We start from the raw sequence: 17,094 nt of genomic DNA, 5'->3' as shown, positions 1-17,094 counted from the left end.
CATGCAGCTAACTTGTGGCTTTTTAGAACAATTTTAATTAAAAGTACTAGAAGAATCATCGGGCTGAAAATATTTGGAGCTCTGGGATGGATGGGCTTAGCATAGCTAATTAATTGTATAGTTAATCAAAGCAGCCTTTGGCTGTAATTAATAATCTATTTTCCTCTGGTAGTAAATATTGTAGTTCTGCGAAACAGAATTTATAATTTGTGGGATGCCATATGCATAGAAGAGCGAGTCGGAGCACAGCATCCCACGCTGGCTTTCTAGGCGAGGCTCTGTTTGTTCAGGAGGGCGCTATCTATATCTCCCTCACTCTCTTTAAATGTCATCTCACGGTGGCAGCTTATAAGCAGCTGTCCCAGAATGACTCGGACTTTTCAAAGGTATCAGAACCATCCAAACAGAGAGGCAGATAAATGCTATGTGAATTATATCTTCTTTTGTGATGAGGGTGGGGGCAGGAATCTCATACTTTAAAGAGCATTGAGCAGTCCTATCTTGAAAACATTGCTGGGATGATTAGACTCGGCATTAAACAAGTCCTTTCCTCTCTCACCCTTTAAAGGGCCAGTTGAGGCTCAGAGATTTCCACTACCTGCAACTTTAAATCACAGGGTGAAAACTGTTCTCCTCCTTGAAGCAACATAGCTTCTGCTTAGATGGTAACCTTGTATTATTCTCTCACACACATACATGCTCATGTACACACACATACAAGTACACACATACTTTCAATGCCATCCTGCACACACTTGCGCACACACACACAAGCACATGCATATTCCTCTGCTTTTCAAGAATTCATGCATGACATAGTACATAGTGCGTGGTAGCTCTTCTGTCCGTTGCATTAAGCTTTGTGAGAGAAACTGTATATTGGGCAGTAGTCATGGACTTCAGATGACCTGGGCCTTCTTTTTCTACATCATCTGGAAAGCAGGATTTAAATTCTAAGAATTTTGCATAGAAAAGAGAGAATCTTATAAATTTCTCTCAAGTTTTAGGCATCCCCTTCCTTGTACAGGTGTTTTACTATGTGAGCCTTAACTAGCTCTTTGTTTTTAATATTTTTAAGATTGTTGTATATGAAATAGGAGTTACAGGCTGTTGAATAAATAAGGCTTTAACTTAAGCCATCATGTCACATAATAGAGAACATATTACTTTGTATGCATCTGATACGATTGCTTAATACGCTAATCAATTCATAGCATAAGTTCCATTTTTTCTGGGGTTATGTGGTCTTCATATGAATATGTATGAAAGCAACAGATATGAATCAGGTCATTAAAATTATATCAAGTGAAAATATTTTATTCAGCCTATGCTGGTAGGCATAATGAAGGTCTAGGAACCAAAGAATAGAACAAAATGTAGAAAGGAAATTTTGTGGGGTTCTCAAGGGCCATCATTAATATCATGTGACCAAATATAACTCTTAGGAAATAATACATGAGGATGTGTTTGGTGCTCAATGTGTCCAGACCATAGCATGCCATTTCCAGAGAGAACAAAATGTGTTGGTGGTAATTACAAACACAAGATAGCTTTCTCTTTCATGTTTTTGCATGTGTTTTTTTTGTGTGTGCATGCGTGTGTATATGTGTGTATGTGTCTGTGTGTAAAACTTTGAGCAGTACAATGGTAAGTGTGGTGATTCCATGCAGGAACTTGTTAAAGATCCTAGCCGGACCCATCTTTTCTCTGAACCATGACAAGCCACTTTGAGTGCAGAACCCTATTCTTATTCTACCCTGTTCTTTTCAAACTCTGGGACTCGTCCTCTAATATCTCAGGCTGGAGTCCGAGGTCTACTGATGGATACTGAGAAGATGGGCTGGGAGAAGTATGATCCCAACACTATGAATGTGGTAAGAATATCTCAAAATATATGGCAGAACAGAGTCAATACACTGGGGAGCTCATGAGATGGTGCTCCTGTAAGATGAGATGGCAGGATAATAGAAAATGCATCTAGCTTAAAAATTTTCTGAATGCCTACTCTGTCTCATAAATAATAATATGGAAGTCACATATAAAGAATAAACAATACACAAGCTAAAACATTATGAACCATGTAAGTTATTCTTTGACTTTGTTATTAACATGAATTCTAAAGGACTCTATTTAATGGTTGTCAGTGTATCTGTGAACTACAACTATGGAAATTTTACACACATGGAGAAAGCTTGCTGGCTTTTTGCTTTTTGATTGTACGAATCTAAAGAATAAACATCCTACTAAAAGAACATTGGATTAGCGGTCGGAGGAGTCACCTTCAGTTTGTCCCTTCAATTTGCTCCAGGGTTAAATTTGGATTTCTCATTCAGGAACCCCGAATCTACAATGTCTTAAATTTACGTGAAGTTATTACCAATGAAGGGAATTAGTGCTTCATACTTATAATCTATCCCGCAATTTGTAAATTAATTAGCTCACCAACATTTATCTCACTGCCCACAGGAGATTTAAGTATTATCCACATTTTCAATAAGAGATAAATATTGGTTTAATTGATTTTTACCAAGGTCATACCATAAGTGGTAAAGCTGGGATTAAAAGTCCTGACTGGCTCCCAACACTCTCTTTATGCCACAAGGAAATATCTCTCCTTTGTCCTCCATCTAATACCTACAACCGCTAATTAACCACTGTACAGTATATACAAAATGATGACTAGTTTAAATCCAGATACTGTATTCTAAGGGAAAAACCACCTGTTATCAAAGTCAATGGTAGCAGATAGAAACTCTTATGATTTTCAAGTCGTATAAGTATGGGTGAGTCTGTATAAGTATAGTGAGCACAGAACACTAGGTCCCTGTGAAGTGTTCAGTTTGGAAGCCTTAAGGATGCTGAGAACTATGGGGAATTGATGATGCCATTAAAATTTTACCAATTTTAGATTCATCATATAACAAGATAAGAGTTCTATGTTGAAAAGGAATACTGGAATTCTCAGAAAAAATACCCCAAATGGATGAAGTCTGAATGTTAAAAGTTAAATGATAAATTTACTTTAGAGAATGGTAGGTTTCTCTCGGGGCCTCCATCAAACACTTAAGTACATTGTTGAGGTTCCAGATGTGTAGATACAGCCATCTACTGCATCACCACCCTGGTTACAACCTTTTCCCAGTGTGGATAAGATTTTCTACATGGTTGAACTGCTTGCCGAAGCATAGAGGGTCCTCTAGGCTGTGCTTTCTTAGCTGTGGCATTAGCGCCATTTTATGATAACTAGTTCTTTTTCTTGTTCTTAACGAGGTGCAGTACTATGTACCGTGGATGTGTAACAGCACCACTAACCTCTACTCACAAGATTCCAGGAGCAGATGACTGGTGTGGGAGGTCCTTCTGCACATATGTTGCTTTTATTGATTAATGAAAAAAATTAGACTAGGTATTATTAATAGTTAAATAGTTTGTGTTACTCTGTGAATATCTATATGCCGTGGAACTTGAAAAGAGTTGGCTTGACCATAAGCCCAACACTAAGTGGAGTATATCCAAAATATTTTAATGAAAACTGTCATAGTTATTTTTCTACTACTGTGATAAAAACAAGAAAATTTTTAATTTGGCCTATGGTTTCAGAGGGCTCGAATCCATAGTAACATAATGAAGGAACAGGTGAGAGCTCACAACTTGATCCACAACCACAAGGCAGAGAGAGGAGAGAGAGAGAGAGAACACTGAGAATCTACAACTCTTTTGAAATCTCAAGTCTGCTTCCCATGACACACCTCCTCAAACAAGGTCCAACTTCCTGATCCTTTAAAGTGTAGTTCAACTAGCTGGGGACCAAGAATTCGATAGCATCAACCCACGGCAACCACTGTCATTTAAACCATGGCACCAATATAATTCCAGAAGTATTTCTTTTCCTCTAAATGATGCATTTGTTTTTATTTTATGTGTATGGGTATTTGCTTGCTTGTGTAGTATGTACATACTGCCTTTAGAATCCAGTAGAAAGCATCAGAGCCCCCACAACCGGAGTTCACAGAAGGTTTGGATCTGCTATGTGGGTACTGGGAACCTAACCTTGGTTCTCTAGAAGATCATCAGGTGTTCTTGGACAACCTTTCTATCCCTCTACAAAGTATTTCAAATATTGTATTTAACACAATTAAGTACATATTTCTTTATGTTTACACTGTTAAAAAAGGGAGAGGAGCGTGGAAGCAATTCTGTTGACTATGTGTCCATATCTGAATCTCGCTTCCAATAGCTCTGCCAAGTGGCCATCAAGACTGTAGTTGAAAATTTCCAGTAACAAGAATCTAAAATAAAACTTTCCTTTAAAATAGCATAATATTATTACATAGGTTTATGATATTCAATAATTTTGTTCTGTGTAAATCTGGAAAAGATTGATTTTTCACTTACATGCCTTTAATCCCAGCACTCGGGAGGCAGAGGCAGGCGGATCTCTGTGAGTTCGAGGGGAGCCTGGTCTACAAAAGCTAGTTCCAGGACAGGAACCAAAAAGCTATAAAGAAACCCTATCTCAAAAATCAAAAAAAAATTGATAAAAGTAGCTACTGCTACTTTTCTGTTTTCTCTTCTAAACAGAATTTTGTCTTAGGGTTTTTTGATACATGTATGTGTATGCAAGTGTATTTGAGTGTGTTCATAAATGAATGTGAAAATTTAAGTATATATTGTCACATGTGAAGAATAAGGCAATGCTGAGTATCTTCCTTAGTCACTTTCCACCATTTCCAAGGCAGGGGCTCTCACTGTACCCGGAGCACACTGATTCAACAACACTAGCTGCTCCGTGAGCTCCACGGGTCTTTCTGTCTTTGCCTCCATGGCATTGCCATTACAGGTGCTTAATACCTGTGGGCATCCAAATTTGCATCTCCATGCTCATACAGAACACATTTCACTGTCTAAGTTTTCCCCTAGCCCTCTCGATTAGATTTAAATTGTTAAAGTGTTGCATCCTAAAACTTAGTAGCGAATTTCTAGTTATATTTCTGGCTAAATTTTCTTGTTGAGATTGAGGCATAGCCAAGACAGACACTGGCATAGGGAACCTGCCTTGCCTCAAGTTCTAGTTCAAGATGACTACAATCCATAACTTCCCACCCAAAAAAATGGCTTCTGGTTTCTTAATATCACACAAGATTGAGTTGTCCTTTACTTAAAATAGTTTTCTACGATTATTTATAGCAGTTTCTTAAGCTTATAAACACTGATTCAGTTCTGTTTGCAGCGAGGAGATTTTTTTTTAATTCCCCTTTTCCACATATTTTTAATGAGGTGGGAAAGGTCTAGGCGTAAATGACTTTTTGTAGCCACACAGGTGATTGTAAGAATAGTAACACATTTTATGAGTCATGGCACATGGCATACTGGGAATTTCCGGAGCTGTTGTTTCCATACCAGATTTAATCCACAGGGACAGTCAGCTTCTAAGCTAAGGTCTTGTCATCTCCGGATGAGTAGAGCACACAGTCTTGTGCCCAGACATGACAATGCAGATAGATCTCTCACCATATCTGTTATGAATTGTTTGGCCTTCATATTCCTTGATCAGTCAGGGTTTTATTATATGAGGCAGAAATATAGAAAACAAGTCTGGTCAGCATTTATGTAGCACACACTCAGTATAAAGTGTTTAATATGTTCCTTGCATGCATTCATTACTCATAGGCAGAAGGTTTTGTCTTTTATGCTTTAGAGTAGGTGAGAAATAGGGGTAAATGATCTTAAATGTCATATCTCAAATGAATAGCTTGTTCATAGATGGCAGGATTTGACCCCAACTACTGTACTAAAATAAGAAATGGTGCTGTCGTTAGTAATATCAAGTTAGTTCCTGGAAACAAACTGCAGCAAGACTGCGGTTCTGAGAAGGTAGGATTCATATTTGAGAAATATTCCAGGTTTACTAATTACCCCATAGATTTATGAGTGATTATTCCCAACTATCATTCTAAACTTCATATGGTGGTAGGGAAAGATGTATGAATTCTCTCAGTTACACTGATGAGTACTCACTTAAGTAAAATAAGCTGAGCTTCGTTGATAGCTAAACAAAGGAGAGAACACGATTTCACAGATAATTTTTCCATAAGTTTTAATCCAACTACTTGTAAAAGTGTGTCTTTAAAGATTGGGATACAGCAAAGAATGCCTATAAAAATTTAAATGAAAAGCACATATGTTCAAAAGTCAGAGAGGAAGGTTCTGGCATGGTAATGTAATGTGTGCTATTGGACTCTGAGTTCAGCCAAGAGAGCCATCTGATTGGCTGATTTTTCTTTTGAGGAGCACATCAGCGCAAAGGCGAGAGGCTTTAATGAGCTGCCCAAGTACCGTGAGGAGATATAAAAATGGCTAACCGTTAGGTATCATAATTTATGGGTCCTGACAAGAACCATTAATTGACACTGTGTTTCTACTATTGGAACTCATGGACTCGATTTAGTCTGAGTTCTTGCAAGATCTGGGAGGATCATTAAAGGAGGCTCGAGGCTAAGCACAGATAATAGGAGTGTTTTAATATTCCTATGCTTTTAGAAAGAAGCAGCATGTCACACATCAATGCTACACGCTATCTGAAGTTCCCCACGTAGGGGTGGGAGAAACCCCAGCCGCTCACTCTTCCCTCCAACTGCTTTGAGAAAGGAAAAGAAATATTTAATATCCTGTTCTCCAAAAGTCCCGAGGTGCCATAAGAATCCAAGAAAGCCTCAGGAGAGACATATATGATTTTTTTCTCTTCTGGATATTTTGTCTTTGAAGTCTGTGAGCTTACTGAAAAAATGATATTTTCCCTTTAAAAGGGAATATAAAGATGAAGGCAAGGGGCATGAAAGATGGCTCAGTGGGGAAAAACATTTGCCACTTTTTTCACAAAACTGATGACCTGAGTTCAACTCTGAAACCCATGTAAAGACAGAAGCAGAGAACAGACTCCACAGAGTCCTCGGACCTCCGTAAGTGCCATAACATGCGTGTGTGTGTGTGTGTACATGTGTGCGTGCACTCACTCACGCATGCACACACACACAATCACACACACACACACTAAATTTAGAAATGATAATATAGTGCCATAATATGCTTGCATGTGTGTGCCAGTGTGTACACTTTAGGTTGTGGACTATCTTCACAACCAAGCACATAACGAAGGGAAAGTATTGAAAATGTAAAGTATTAGGATTGTCTAAATGACTGGGTGGTGGTGGTGGCACAGGTCTCGGCAGGCAGAGGCAGGATCTCTGCGAGTTCAAGGTGAGCCTGGTCTACAGAGCTGGTACCAGGATAGGCTCCAAAGCTACAGAGAAATCCTGTCTCGAAAAGAAAAATCAAAACACAAAACAAAACAAAACAAGATTGTCTAAACGTGAGCTAAACTTCTCATGAGAAGTCCCATTTCTTGCCGATTCCTCAAAAAGCACATTGTTTTTAATGTTAAAAAGCAGCATGCAAGTTAAGGAAATTATGAACCTATTCAGTGGGGCTCAGCTTGGACTCAGCTCCTCTGGCCGCTCACGCTGCCACGTGTCTCACCCACCTGAGGTCAGCGTGCTTGTGCTTCACCGTTGCCAGGCCTCTCTAAGTACCAGGTGCTTCCTCAGCCTACCAACGCGTTTTTACTTCTTCGTAGTTGCTAAAATATTGGACTTTAAGACCCATCAGAGAGCGAAGGTAATTCGGCCTGAAGCTGGCCATTTCTGCCAAGATGGCAGACTATAGGCCACATCTGAGCAAGTAAGGGAAGGAGAAGCACCAGGGCTATTGTACCGTGGGTCAAGCTGCTCTCTCTGACTCCCTAACCTACTGGCCGAGCAGATTTTTTTTCTATGTTCCAGAAAATGTCTTCCATGAATGGACCTGGGCACTTGACTTTGCTACCACCGTTGATGCAGCAGCAGGGTCGTGGCTGCCATACATACCCTTCTGATGAGCCTTAAACGCGTCTGCCAGTGAACTGCCCATGGAAGTGGCATAGTTGCTGAACCATGAAGAGGCCTCATTGCCTCTTCACCGTAAATCAGTGTTGATCTCTCTGACAGTGAACTCCATGCAGAAAGGACAGCCCAGAACAGGGTAAACACAAGCGTGTGACCAGGGACCCTGACCATGAGACTGTCAGGCAGAGAAAATGACTCCCCACGCTCTGCCACTCCAGGAACTGACTATGGGGAGCGCTGTGTTGTGGAGCCAAGATCAGCAGAGACGGTACTTAGGTGGGAGGGCTTTCACATCCTGTCAGAAGCAAATCACAGAAAGTGCTGCTGTGGAAACTCTGAGTCCTAATTCACAAAGGGTGGGGCTGTAAATTACTTGGGAGCAATTAGGGTAAACTTAGAAAGAAAGTATGTTCTATGTTCACAAAAGTCTCTCCTATCAGGAGGACACATGGTCTCACATCCCTGAACTGCAGAGAAAAGCATCATTTCCCCACATGTAGAGAGTTACAAATGACAGGCCCAGGGCAGGGGAAAGCCTCATTTTAATGAGAGGAAAATGAGGACGCATCGCCATGAAGGCCTTGTGCACACTTTGGGAGTACAAGGTAGGGTGCTGCTTGCCCACACCAAAGTGCCACCACTGAACCAAATGTGCATCTTCGCACCCAACCATGTGGTGGCCAAGTCCTGCTTCCGGTATTTTATGTCATAGCTGAAGATGAAGAAGTCATCGGGAGAGATAGTGTATTGTGGACAGGTGTTTGAGAAATCGCCACTGTGTATGAAGAACTTGGGTGTCTGACTGCACTGTGACTCCCACAGTGGAACACACAACATGTACAGCCAGTACCGTGACCTGACCCCTGCTGGTGCTATCATACAGTGCTACCCAGACATGGGTGCCCAACACCATGCCTATGCACAGTCCATTCAGATCATGAAGGTGGAAGAGATTGCAGCCTGCCGGGTGGCTTCCATGACTCCAAGTTCAAGTTCCTGTTGCCACACTGTGTGCTGCGGCGCCTACACAAGCCTCGCTTCACCACCAAAGGGTCTAACACCTTCTAGACCCAGAGACCCACTGAATAAAACACCAGAGAGAGAGAGAGAGAGAGGGAGAGAGAGAGAGAGAGAGAGAGAGAGAGAGAGAGAGAGAGAGAGAGAGAGAGAGAGGAAAAGAAGAACATAATGTCAACTATTTTATGTTACTGCCTCTTTAAATTTTATAAAATGTTTTAGTTGTTTAGATTTTCCCCCCAAATTTTATTACTATTTACAATGTTACATGCCTCACTTGAGAAGACTTTTGTGACTTTCCTTTGTATACTTTTCTATACCTTAAAACAAAACTTTATTCTCTGCTTTTATTTTCCTATGATCATTTCTCTATCATCTCTAATAACTCCAACCCATATACTTCATTTAAAAATTGTACTTCAAATCCTTTCTCCTCCTTTCTCTATTCTTTCCTTGTTTCACTACTTAAATGTACATATTCTGCCTAAATTAACTACTTAAATGTACACTAAATGTATCGACTCTTTCTCTAACCAGAATCCCCACACTCAGGTCTCTGAACTCTGAATGGACACACAAGAAGCAGACAAGCATCCCTAACAGCAAAGATAAACCCAGACAGTTGGTAAATTAGTGAATAGCACTATTGTCATCTCCCTCCACTCAAAGTATCACCAAGGAATGTAATTTCTAGCGAAATCATCCTCTAAGGGGACTCACAGAAATGATAACAGCCAAAAAGTAGGAAAAAGAAGGAAAGTTAAAACAGAACACAACACACACGCATACACACATCTCAACAAATATGCAAACACAACAAAAAAACCCACAAGCAATGTAAGACTTACCACAACATATTGCATCCTCTCAACCCTTGAGTAAGGGAAATTTAAATCACTGAGAAAGAATTCAGCGTTCAACTTAAAAAAGAAATAATTGAGGACTCAATAGGCAGATTAATGAACTGAGACCATCAACAAAGATAACACAGCAACCAAATGAATAAAATGGTAAGCATGAGAAAAACTCTAAAAATGATAAAGAAAGATTGAAGGAGTACCTAATGTAAGTTATGGAAATGTCACAAATAATAAATCAAAGAAAAAACACAGCAGAAAGACATTACCAACAGATGAGACCAAGCATAAGAACAAACTTCAGGGATTAAGGAGAATGTTGGGACAATACATAACATATATAAAGAAAAGAAATTGAACATGATCAATACTTCCAAGAAGTTTGGAATATAGTCAAGGGAACAAACCTCAGACTCCATTGTATAGATGAAGAGACATCTAGTTTAATGAAACTAGAGTAGCTAATTCTCCAAAACCCAGAGAAATAGAGAAGCACACATTATTTAGAACCCCAAATAGACATGATCAGAGAAGAATTTCCCTACACATATCATAGTCAAGATACAAAGCAATGAAATAAAGCTAAAAGCTGTAAGGGATAACACGCACACACACACACAAGAACAAAACAGTATCATATCTTTCTTCAGTAACCATAAAGCAAGATAGCATGTTAGGATGCATTTTAAGCCTAAAAAGTAAGACAAAATAAAACAAAAAACAAACCCAAATTAAACAAATACAAACAAACAAATGACAGCAATAAAAACCCACCAAACCAAATTTCTGTATCTAGCAGAGCTATGCTTTAAAATTGAAGAAGAAATAGGGCCATGTCCAGACAAAAACAAATAAAACAATATATGGCAACCATTAAAGAAAATACTTAAAGAAATGCTATGCATGGAGGGAGAAGAATGACAGTATTATTCATGAAAACACAGGAAGCAATATGTTCCATTAGAGGGACAGATGAATGCGAAAGAACTAGGAAGAAACTGATGATCTCCAACACCTCAAACCAAAAGGTCTCTAATACAAACAACAGGTGAGGAAGAGAAATACATAAAATCCAAATCAACCTAACCATCAACTAACAAAATCATTGGGGTTGACAAGTCTCTTTCAGTAATAACCTTATATGAAAATAGCTTAAACTTATCAATAAATAAATTACCCCCAAAAGTGACCAGTTAAAAAAATGAGATCCAAGTGTCTGTTGCCTCCAAAAGATGCATTTGCCCAACAAAGGCATTCAAAATCAAAATGTAAAACAATATATCAAGCAAACAGAAGGTGTAAACAAGCAGATGTAGCAATTACTATGTCTCACAAACTTCAAACAAAAACTAATCAAAAGAAATAAAGAAGGCTGCTATATATATAAATGTAAGGAACAAATCATCAAGTAAGTATAACATTTGTTAAATATTTATGCAGCAAATATTGGTGCTCCCAATTTCAAAAACTAACAGTAGAAGGCATAAAAGTCACTGGCTGTAACACAATTATATTGGGGTATTTCAACATCTCACTACTTTTTTAGATAGGTGTCTTAAATAAATAATCATCAAAACCACTACAGAGATGAATTATACCATAGATTAATTGGATTTAAAATTATCTACAAAATATAAGATCCAAAAGCTAGGGCCATCACATTTATTTCAGAAATACACAGAACCTTCTCAGGGTTTGCTCGAAATAAGTGGCAAAGCAAGTCTTAGCACACACACACACACACACACACACACACACACACACACACACAATTAAATTAATTTAAAAAATCTCATCATACCTCACTGGGATAAAATAGAATTGACCCAGAAACTACACAAATATTTGGAAATGGAGCAATAGACATTTGAATAAATAACAGATGACTGGAGGACTAGGGCTTGGGGATTTAAAGAATTCCCAGAAACAAATAGGGAAAAAAGCACAACCTAATAGATCCTCTGTGGTACAGCATACTAAGTCCTAAAAGGAAAGTTGATAGCTTATATTAAAATATCAGCATGAACACTCAAATAAATAACCTAATGATGCACCTCAAGGCTTTAGAAAAACAAAAAGATGAAATAAAATATATCGAGTGGTAAGAAAGCTTGAATGCTAGTAAGTTAGATGAAAAGAAAATACACAAAATTAATCAAAGAGTTGGTTCTTTCAAAAGATAAGAAGATTAACAAACCTAGCTAAACTCATAAGAAGGAGAGAGATGACCTAAAGAAATAACAAGAGATGAAAATGGAGTTCTTATAATAGAATCCAATCAAACACAGAAGATCATCATGAAATACTTAAAAAATTACATTTCTCCAAACCTGGAAAACCTAGAAGAATTGGATAAATTTCTAAATTTACATGACAAAACATAAATATAGAAGCTAGAAAGAACTGAAAAAGACCTGTAAGAAAGAGAGATTAAGCGCTGGAGAGATTGCTCAGCGGTTAAGAGTATTGCCTGCTCTTCCAAAGGTCTTGAGTACAATTCCCAGCAACCACATGGTGTCTCACAACCATCTGTAATGAGGTCTGGTGTCCTCTTCTGGCCAGCAGGCATACATACAGACAGAATATTGTATACATAATAAATAAATATTTTTTTTTAAAAAAAGAGTGATTAAATTAAAAATCCCCTCTGCAAAGAATTGCCCATGACTGGTCAAATTCTACCAATTTTTAAAGAAAGATCTAAAACCATTTCTGCTCAAACTTTCCCACAAAATAGGGGGAAAATGGGATACTACCAAATGCATCCTATAAGGCTGTTAGTACCCTGAAACCAAAGTGGGATAGAGACATAACTAAATAAATTACAGATCAATTTCCTCATTGACAATAAATGCAGAAAACATTTTCACACCAAATTCAAGAACACATTAAGATCGTATACCATGACTAAGTTTGTTTTTCAATTAAGTGATGCAACCTATATATCTTTTCTTTTATCTTGATAAAAGAAAGGAAAAGGGAAAAATGCTTCTGATTTCCTAGTTTAGAATATGCAGAAGGGGCTGGAAAGACCACTCATCCTTTAGACTGCCCAATTTGCATTCCCAACACAAGGCCTGTATCTCCAGCTCCGGAATGCAGCACCTTCTGTTAGCATATGTATGTGCGTGCACATGTTCATATACAGAAAAACAGGCCAACAATAATTTAAAGTAATAAATATAAATATTTTAGAAAGAACATGCTTGAAGCTATGGAAGCCATTTGTGACAATAAAGAGACAGTTAAGAGGGAAAGAAGCTATCCCACATTCCAGAACTTGTGAACCCAAAGACTCAAATCGATAACAATTATATCTAAATACACACAATTTTGAGACAGTACCTCATGCATCCTAGGCTGGCCTTGAACTTATCACTGTATGTTATATGTATAGGACGATCTTGAGCTCTTGATCTTGACCCCTGTACCTCCACAGTGCTGGGACTACAGCATGCGCCTCTATATCCAGTTAATAGAGCATGGGGAATAGAACCTAGGTCTTGGGCATGCTAAATGAGTACTTTACTACATCCCTGGCCTGTTTTGGGAATACTTTGACACAGATTTTATTCATCCTAGGCTGATCTGAAACTCATCATCCTCCTTACTCAGCCTACCAAGAACAGGAAATTTAAGTATTGCCACTCTGCCCAGCTTTTTTGGAATGTTTTGATGTGTTTTTAATGAAGTTCACAACACATATTTAATCAGATTTGTGTGGGTATTGGATTACTTGCAGCCAAATGATAAAATTAAAAATTTCTATATAAAATATTACTATAACAGCATACCTTTCATTTGTTATACTGATGTGCATAAATGTCCAACCTATGTAAAGCAATGTGATCGGTGCTGGATTTGTAAGTGGGCATAAGGTATGGTGTATGGTGTCTGGGTGGAGAGACTCTCTGGTTTTTGTGGTAGAGATAGGGCGTGCATACAGAAAAGATGAAAAGTATTGAACATAGCTTTTTCCATTTGCTAACTTGGCATTGTGAACAATCACTCTCATGAGAATATAAAGAACCGTCAGTGTTATTAATGATCATGGAAAATGCCACAGAAGCCTTGGATCTGATTTTGTTTTGAAGGAAGATTTAAGGAACCTATTTCCAAATAGAAAATAATTGGAGCCAGGAAAACATGGCTAGATCTGTGGCATGCTGGAAAGAAGACTGCAGATACATTGTGATGAGAAGAGTTTGCCAGAATCATTTTTCATGTTGGAGAGTAAGTTGCACTAGGGAGGTGGGAATGCCAAGCTAGTAAATTGGCCTTGTGTGTGTAGACAAGATGGATTTGGGAATAGACACGTATGCTATCTCTTGCCTGAGAAAGGATACTTTGGCAGCTCTGGGATGGAAAATGTGACCATTAGAGAGTCACTGAACTAAGTGTTTAAGAGACACATGATTAGAGTTGGATGAGAAAGGAAGAGATGATCAATGTCTGATGAGTGACATTGATAGTGATGAGAGACCATGACTTGGTTACCACAGACAACTGCTAGACGAAACACTGATGCCCTTGGGAAATTGTGAAGAGATATGTTTGGGGGACATATGATTTGAAACATACGTTTTCAATACCAAATATATCTTCATGTGTACAGGGAGGGGCTGGGGATAGTTTTGAAATTTTACCTATTAAATGAATTACTTATCAAAGTATTTTAAATTTTCTATATTTTATACAATATGTTCTGATTAACTTCCCCTCATTTCCACCCATATCCTTCCCGACTCCCTACTCACCAAATATATACCCTTTTTATCTCTCTCTTATTATGCAAACCTAAATAATGATAAAATAAAAACAAACCGGGGTAGAATAAAACAAATGGAAAAGGGCCAATGAAAAAGCAGAAGAAACACATACAGATACTGAGACACATATTCACAGAGACAGAAACCCCACAAAAATACCGCACCAAAAATCATAACTTTTACACTTTATGCTTGAAATCCTGGAGCTTCTCAATTTACCATTGGTGAAGGAGGTCTTTTGTGTTGTCTTTGTGTTGCTTTCATTGGTTAATAAAGAAACTGCTTTGGGCCTGTTGATAGGGCAGAAATTAGGTAGGCAGGGAAAACTAAATGGCATGCTGGGAGAAAGGAGGCAAAGTCAGAGAGAGACACCATGGATCTACCGGAGACAGAAGCTGGAAATTTTACCTGGTAAGCCACTGCCATGTGGCGATACTCATATTAATAGAAATGGGTTAAATTAAGATATAAGAATTAGCCAATAAGAAACTTGAACTAATGGGCCAGGCAGTGATTTAATTAATACAATTTCTGTGTGGTTATGTCCTAAGCTAGCCAGGCAGCTGGGACAAACAAGTGAGCCTTCCTCCAACACACCATCACAATTATATCTTGGTTAGGTATATTTTATAGTACTGCTTATCACCTCCTCCATGCCACCTTCTGCTGAAACCCTATTTGTTCGTCATTGTCCAGGACACCAGCACGATCAGCGTGGGGCTCTCATAGAGTTGAGTAACAGTCTTTCCCCATGTCATCTCTTATTTTACTCTGCCTACGTTGACTATCGGAAAATGTCTAAGTCTCTAATTGTCAGCTAAGGCTGGCAGCAGAAAAGTCAAACGACAATGCTGCTTTATTTGTTTTGAATTATATTGACAAAAATGCACTCGTGTGTGTGTTTGTGATCCTCTCACAGTGCATGCCATAATGTAAACCCTATAAAGCAGGAGCTACTTGATATCTTCAGAGCATACGATGCTTTGGTATTCAGTGTTAGCCAGTGTCAGTGAAACTGAAATCTCAACAAGATTTCTTATTTCACTGAAAATTATATTCTTTCTATAATATGAACACACACATAGCTGTGAATATCTTTTATCTAAGAATTTCAAGTATCAACTGATTTGATTTGACTAGGTAAATATCTAAGTTATGTGGTGGCCTGGTCATGAGCTGGTATCAGTCGGTCCCCCAAGTTTTATGAGCAATATCAAGACAAGTACAAGATCAAAAAATACCCTCACCAATAAAGAACACCAAAGACATTTAGAGAAAAAAACAGTCAAGCCACAGTCTCAACAGGTGCCTAGTAACGAATGTGGCTATTCCAAGAAAAGAAATTGCTGACATACTCAAGATCATGCCCTTAAATTTTTAATCTTAGCAGTTAGAGAGGAGGATTCTGCACCAGTGTCCCATGGGCACAAAACATTCAGACTTGACATACAGAAATTACATAACCACAGAGGAAGAATGGTCTTCATTCATGTATTTGACACTATTTCATTTTTATCTGTTTTCATAGTCACAGATGGGTGGTGTCCACTTACATTTAATAAAATAGTTGCTCAGAAAGGATGAAACAGATGATGGCTCAGATGAGGAGTTTTTAAGGGTGGAAAATATTTAAATGTGTGTATGAATTAGTCATCATATTTTTCATGCCTTTTGTAGCCACCCATTCCGAAATATAAGAAGATTTGACAGAGGTCCAGGTCCATTTCTCTGTTTCATAAACTCAGCTATGAGATCACTTCCTCGATTCTTTGTATTGTGCCTCCTTGCGTCTTGCCTTCTTCCCAGGAAGGAAGCTTAATTCTCTGTGACAGAGAGCTTGGATGGTGAGAAGCTTCGGTGGATGATAATGCCAATCATCCTCATTATGCCCCCCCCCATGCAACTCTGAGACCTGCTGTTCCAATTTAAGTTATTTCTCCTTGGCCATGCTTCAGTAATCACAGTTAGCAGCTGGTTAACCTTTCTCATAAAACACTCTCGTGGACATGAGTAGTCATGGGCAGTCTTTCAGCCAGAGTAGAAATTTGGATAGCAGAAACAAGAAAAAAAAATGGATGGATACTTGTGTCACATGACTGTCACACTGTACCTACTGATCTACAGGACAAAAGAGAAGAGACATTGTGTCATCTGGTTAAGTTTCCTGAAAAATCATTACCATTTTCACATCAGAAAGTCACCTCTTCCTTCCATGCATAGTGGAAACTCACATCCAAGTCAGGGTGTGATCACAACCTCTTCATTTGTTGTGGTCCCTAACTCTAGTTCAGTTATACCCATCAGTAAAAGCCTTTGCTTCTTAACCCAAAATATATGTATATTATGAGATTGAGCATTGGAATGGATTTTTCACAACTTAGTCTTTCCATGAATACTTGGTTTCATTTGAAGAAATGTGGTAGAGGTAGGGATTAATTTATTCTTTGTTTTCTCAGTTCTTGAGCAACTAAGGATGAGTAACATCTGTGGAATTCTGATTGGAGCATCGTT

At 38.5% G+C, this 17,094-nt stretch overlaps 2 protein-coding genes and 1 pseudogene across 3 annotated transcripts in view; 2 read left to right on the top strand and 1 right to left on the bottom strand.

Annotated features, from left to right (window-relative positions):
* Positions 1–17,094, bottom strand: part of Pdzrn4 (PDZ domain containing ring finger 4) — a 348,820-nt gene that overhangs the window by 102,818 nt on the left and 228,908 nt on the right. The window lies entirely within an intron of this gene.
* Gxylt1 (glucoside xylosyltransferase 1) overlaps positions 1–17,094 on the top strand; it is an 817,907-nt gene that overhangs the window by 584,049 nt on the left and 216,764 nt on the right. The window lies entirely within an intron of this gene.
* LOC142843278 (large ribosomal subunit protein eL20 pseudogene) lies at positions 8,513–9,008 on the top strand (annotated as a pseudogene).

Source organism: Microtus pennsylvanicus, chromosome 2 (genome assembly GCF_037038515.1).
Source record: "Microtus pennsylvanicus isolate mMicPen1 chromosome 2, mMicPen1.hap1, whole genome shotgun sequence".
In the NCBI taxonomy this organism is placed as follows: Eukaryota; Metazoa; Chordata; class Mammalia; order Rodentia; family Cricetidae; genus Microtus; species Microtus pennsylvanicus.
Note: the sequence above shows the minus strand (reverse complement) of the source record. Positions and strands in the feature narration are given on the sequence as shown.